Here is a 6,269-nt window from a genome sequence, read left to right as displayed (position 1 = left end):
TTTTTTTTTTCTTTTTTTTTTTTGACATTTTCTGCTGTGGGTTAAATATGGTGAAATGTGTTAAACATTCTTATGATTAATGATGAGAGCACTGTAATCTCAGACATATATTGAATTAAGCTGGATCTTTACATGTGGGAATTGTGAGCGGTGTTTGCGGTGCATGGTTGCCAGGTCGTTGCTATGCTGTTGCTAGGGTGTTGCTACAGTCAGTCTCAGTGATGTTATGGTCTGTAAATATTCTGGTCACGTGTTTTGTGAGCGACAGGCTCCTGTGGGATTGTGGGATTGAGTGCTGAGAGCGTCAGAAAGTTGAGAAACGTGTGTCTAAACTTCATGGCAATGACAGTGGCTGTACAGTGAAGTGTGTGGGGTGGTGTTTTTAGCGCTGGTTTGGGTCTGTAGCTGTAGATCTCTGGAGTTTTGGTGATACGGAGTGAATTTCTTCCACTGGAAACACTTGCATTTCATTCCAGTGCTGCAGTAACACTCTGATCACACACACACACACTCTTCATGTTGTGCAGTGTGTTCTGGTTTAAATGCTGGTGTAGAGTGACTGCAGCTGCTTGGGTTATTGATCAGCTGTGTTTTACACTAGTGAGGTGAATACAGTCGTGTCTGATATCTGAGCGTCGTGGTCGAAGACAATCAGTGCATTAGTGTGGGTGTGCAATATATCATTGACCGCATCAGCATTAGACAATATTTATTTATTATTGGATAAGGTCAGTCTGATGAGGCAAATATTATTGGATTTTATTTATTTATTTTTATGCCAGGTTTCTGTGATGCAACAAGTTAAATTTACTGCAAATTATATAATTACATTTAATTCTTATAGTGTAAAAACATATAACACCAAATATAATGCAAAGAATTAAATTTACTGTAAAGTATATCATGCTTTAAATTCATATCTTGTATCCGCAAATGATGTACAAAAATATATAATATTTAATGCAAAGAATTTACTGCAAAATATATCATGCATTAAATTTAATTTTGACAGTGTAAAATATAATGTAAAAATCTAATGCAAATAATTAAATTTAATGCAAAGTTTATCATGCATTCAGTTGTATTAGAGTGCAAAATATAATGCAAATAACTATATAATTGTAATGCAGAAATATATCATGTGTAGTGCAAAAATATAATGCAAAGAATTTGCAGAAGTTGCATCATGCAATGAATTTAATTCTTATATTGTGAAACAATATAATATATATATATTACAAAAATATAATACAGAGAATTACATTTTATTGCAGAGTATATAATGCATTAAATTGAATTCTTATAGTAGAGAATATGCAAAAATGTATAGAATTAAATTTACTTCAAAGCATATAATGCATTAAACTGAATTCTTATAGTGCAAAATATGATGCAAAAATGTATAATATGCAAAAAATATAATGCAAAGAATTACATTTTATTGCGGAGTATATAATGCATTAATTTGAATTCTAATAGTGCGAAATATAATGCAAAGAATTCAATTTACTGCAAGTTGCATCATGCAATGAATTTAATTCTTATATTGTGAAAAAAATACAATATATATATTGCAAAAATATAATACAGAGAATAAAATTTTATTGCAGAGTATATAATGCATTAAATTAAATTCTTATAGTACAGAATATGCAAAAATGTATAGAATTAAATTTACTTCAAAGCATATAATGCATTAAACTGAATTCTTATAGTGCAAAATATAATGCAAAAATTTATAATATGCAAAAATATAATGCAAAAAATTTCATTTTATTGCTGAGTATATAATGCATTAATTTGAATTCTTATAGTACAAAATATTATGCAAAATGTATATAATTAAATTTACTTCAAAGCATATAATGCATTAAACTGAATTCTTCTTGTGCAAAAATACATATTATAATTCAAAAATATAAAATATGTAATGCAAAAGAAGTCCTGCATACGGTCGTAATTAAAAACCGCATTTGATCAACGAGTGTATGTAAGTATAAAATAGCATCCGATTATTTCACAGCTGAGTTACACAGACAGTAGTGTGATTGACTGGCAAGCGTACAGTAAAGCCAGATGTGAAACACAACTAATCGTTTTATATTTCGGTCGAGTCTGTCGTGGTGATTTGATTCTGCAGAGATGAATGTGATGTGATCTCCTCCAGCAGAGATCCACACAGATGACTGATATATTATTCATATATGATCTTTACTGACTCCAGATCAGCTGTCAGCTTAAAGTGATCGCTCACCGAAAAGAAGAAACATTCTGTCCTTACTTCATCTAGTGCCAAAAAACGACAAAAAGCTGCATAAGAGTCCATGCAACTCGTGCGCTATATTCAACGTCTTCTGAAGATGCTTTGTGTGAAATTTAGGTGATTATTCGCTCTCGCTGAATCACATATCAAAAGAGATTATATTCATAATGTACATTGTAATGCATTGTATTTCTTAAATAATCACAGTTAATATGCATCATGATAAATAGAATAAAAGTTAAAAGCACTACAGTATTTTCAGATTCCTTGTTACATATGCCATTGTTTAGCATGCATTTCAATGCATAACACTTTCAAAAGGTGCAGCATTGAGTAGATAAGAGATGCCTAACTGTGTTTACAGTTACAGTTTACAGTTGCAATATAAGCTGCATTACAAGGCATAATTAATACATTAAGAATACTTTAATAATGCATTATATTTACTGGCTTCAAGTATTTTTCTGATACTTTTATAGTGTCTGTCAAAAATTATTTACTTGTGTTTCATGGAAACAGTTTTATTTCAGTGCAGTACTATTTATATACTATTATTATAATTTATAAATATTTTGAATCAGCTTTTTTGTTGTATTTTCAGTTTCAGTACATTTTAATTTATTTTTTAGTAATTTTGCTGTGGCCTTTTGTGATTCCTATTATTTTTTAATATTATGTTTAATTTATATTTCTATTTTAGTCTTAGTTGTTTTAGTTTATTTATTGCCATTTTCCGGTAAATTTAGTGCTTCAGCTTATTTAAGTAGTTGCCTATACAATGTATTTCTAATTTATGTTAGTTTTTCATTTAACATTTATATTTTATTATAATAGTTATAGTTCTTTTTTCTAGTTTGTTTCCAGTAAATTTAGTACTTCAACTTATTTCACTTAGTAGCCAATGCAACATTTTGAATTTAGCAACAATTACATATTTAATATTAATACTTTATTTCAGCTTTATGTCAGTTAAAACAACCGTTTTAGTTGTTTTAGTCAACGGTAATAACCCTGCCTGGGAACAGTGGATCATGCGGGTGAGTAAATAATGACAGATATGTAATGAGTGTTAATGAAGCTGATGGCTGCTGTTTGTGAACTGAAGCACATGTATATGATGATGATGATGATGAAGGACGGAGGCTCATGTTCTCTGTGTTTTCTCTCCGGGGAGATGCTGCTGCTCGAACGCGCCCACACAGAGACCCTTCCTCAAGCGTGTGTGTGTGTGTGTGTCTGTGTGTGTGTGTGTGATGCGTGTATCAGCGATGCTCTCAGCGATACCCACCCACACACACACACACACACTTCAGCCTGACATTGCATTAGCATCCAGAATGGCGTTCGGCGTGTGTGGGTGTGTTTGTGTGTGTGTTTCGTGCGTGACCCGATCGCACCCGGGCGAATTGAAAGTGTAATTTACAATCCGAGCGGCTCGGGCGGTTTTATGACTAATTAAAGTCTTTCTGCGGTTGTATGCATGAAGCTTGTGTGTTCTGCGAGCGCTGAGCTCCGTGTGTCTTTTTTGCTTAAACGGAGGCAGTTTCCATGACGACCAAACAAAGACCTCGAATTCAGAGCAAAACTTCGAGAAACAGAAGGACAGAACGAGTGTGAGAGGAAAGTTTTACATCAGAAAACCAGCATCACTAGTACTCAACCTCTTGTACTAAAAGTCGAGCGTGTGCAAAGCGTGTTGAATGATTCCTCAGATCATACGTGTAATCAGTAAGTGATCAGATCCAGCGTTTTCACCTGCCGGACCAGAAAGCAGATGAAAAACCCACAGGCTCAGATTTTCAGTCCTAATTAATCTCATCAGGACTCATGATAGCATGTTATTGTTGAGCATATAAGCTCATTATGATTTTTATGACTCATAATGCAGTCGTAATAATGGAATTTACTGTATAATGCAGAATGTCACGGAATTTAGTAAATTCTGGATGAATAAATCAAAAGTACATTTAATCAAATCATGGTTATTGAAATATGACGTCTATGTGTTTGCATGCATTTCACAATTCAATTTGATAAAACTATCATCAGATGCACACAGAAACTCAGTCTTTACGGCAGCCCGCCAAAATAAAAGTTAAGTTTAAGAAATAATGGAAATATATTATTATTGTACATTAGAATCTAAAAGTAATAATAAGTTATTTAAAAAATATTTATTATTATTACTTTCTTAAACATTTAATTTTGAACAATAAACCTGTCGTGCAGCACTTGGCTAAAAAAAGTTGTACAGTAGCTTGTACTTCTCAATATAGTAATATTAAAAATAAAACTATTTATTGAAACATAATTTTTTCAAAGAATATGGCAACCATAAAGTCAAATTTAAAAAATAAATGTATTTGAAAAACTACATAAATTGTATTTGTTAATGTTTTATGCCTTTATTTGATTACCACTGTTTTTAATAATAAATTTGTGTTAAATCATAAATCCAGATACAAATTAAAATGGACAACTTAGAAAAAATTAAACATCTCATAGGGCCGTATTATTGGAGAAATCAATTACGGGTTAAATTAATTAGACATGCTTTTTGATTATCAAAATGTAATTAAAGCATTAAAACGGAATCCAGAACAATTCAAATGGAGTAGACGGAATTAAAACAGAATTTGTGATGGAGTAAAGCAGCTGTGTGTCTGGTTCTGCGGTGTCGATATGAGATCTTCTGAAGCTGGAGGAAGCCTCGTATTCCTGGATTACTGACTGTGATCGTCTGACTGAGATGCTTCAAACGATCTCCGTGTTGATGAAACATCTGCGGTGATTTCATGTTTGTGTTGTATTTTTAGTGTGATTGTGTAATTGATGCAGGCTGGAATCAGATCAGACGCTGATGATTAACGCTCGTGTTTATAGATCGCACAGCGGCGCACGGCTGATATTCCCAAAACTGTTCCCGCTCACACAGATCTCATAATCCTGTAAAACCCTGTCATCACTGAACCCGGAGAGAAGAAGAGATGCGTCATAAACTCATAACGGATTATTAAAGACTGTAAAGCATCCAGACGTCACTGTTGTTCTGATTCAGCAGCGGCCAAAAACATGCTGACTGCATCTGTGCACTACAATGATTTACTTCAAGGTCAGGTGTGCCATTTCTGACACCTTAAAGGAATAGTTGACCCAAACATGTGTAGAACATGTAGATGAGTTCGTTTCTTGATCAGGTTTGTAGAAATGTAGCATTGCATCAGTGTCTCACTGCAAGTGAATGGGTGCCGTCAGAATGAGAGTCCAAACAGCTGATAAAAACATCACAATAATCCACAAGTAATCCACAGCACTCCAGTCCATCAGTTAACATCTGGAGAAGACAGAAGCTGAAACAAATCCAGCATTAAGACGTTTATAACTAAAATATGAATCCATAATAACGCTTCCTCCAGTGAAAAAGTGTTCTGGGCTGAATCAGGAGAGAAATCTGCACAGATCAAGCAGCGTTTAAACAGCTCTAAACACATATGTAGCTGGATTTTGATGTGAGAGACAACAGCAGATGCACTTCTTCACTGGAGCAGTGTAGCGCATCAATTCTGCATGTTATGTAAGACTCTCGCTCGCTCGCTCTTTGCGCGTGTGAAAGAAAGCAACGGCGAATCTAGAGTTTGCATTACGACAAATACACAAACACAGGTGCGCTGCGCATCCATTCAGATGAACTGAAAAATATCACAGATCGCTTGACGGAACACTGGCGAGTAAAATCTGAGAATTTATTAGCCATTGGCTAATATTAGACATCATTTAGTCGCCCAGAGTGAAGATTTACTCGCATATGCGAGTGATTTACTCGCAATGTAGAGGGTTGTGGAGGAAGTGTTATTATGGATTATGGACTCGTGTTTTAGACATTGAAGCGTCTTAATGCTGGATTAGTTTCAGCTTTTGTCTTCTCCAGATGTTAACTGATGGACTGGAGTGCTGTGGATTACTTGTGGATTATTGTGATGTTTTTATCAGCTGTTTGGACTCTCAT

The 6,269-nt window shown here is 34.1% G+C and overlaps 1 protein-coding gene across 1 annotated transcript in view; it reads left to right on the top strand.

The window, feature by feature from the left end:
• syngap1a (synaptic Ras GTPase activating protein 1a) overlaps positions 1 to 6,269 on the top strand; it is an 80,376-nt gene that overhangs the window by 29,738 nt on the left and 44,369 nt on the right. The gene's annotated exons all lie outside the window — the stretch shown is intronic.

Source organism: Sinocyclocheilus anshuiensis, unplaced genomic scaffold (genome assembly GCF_001515605.1).
Source record: "Sinocyclocheilus anshuiensis isolate Anshui unplaced genomic scaffold, SAMN03320099.WGS_v1.1 scaffold2144, whole genome shotgun sequence".
NCBI lineage: Eukaryota > Metazoa > Chordata > Actinopteri > Cypriniformes > Cyprinidae > Sinocyclocheilus > Sinocyclocheilus anshuiensis.
Note: the sequence above shows the minus strand (reverse complement) of the source record. Positions and strands in the feature narration are given on the sequence as shown.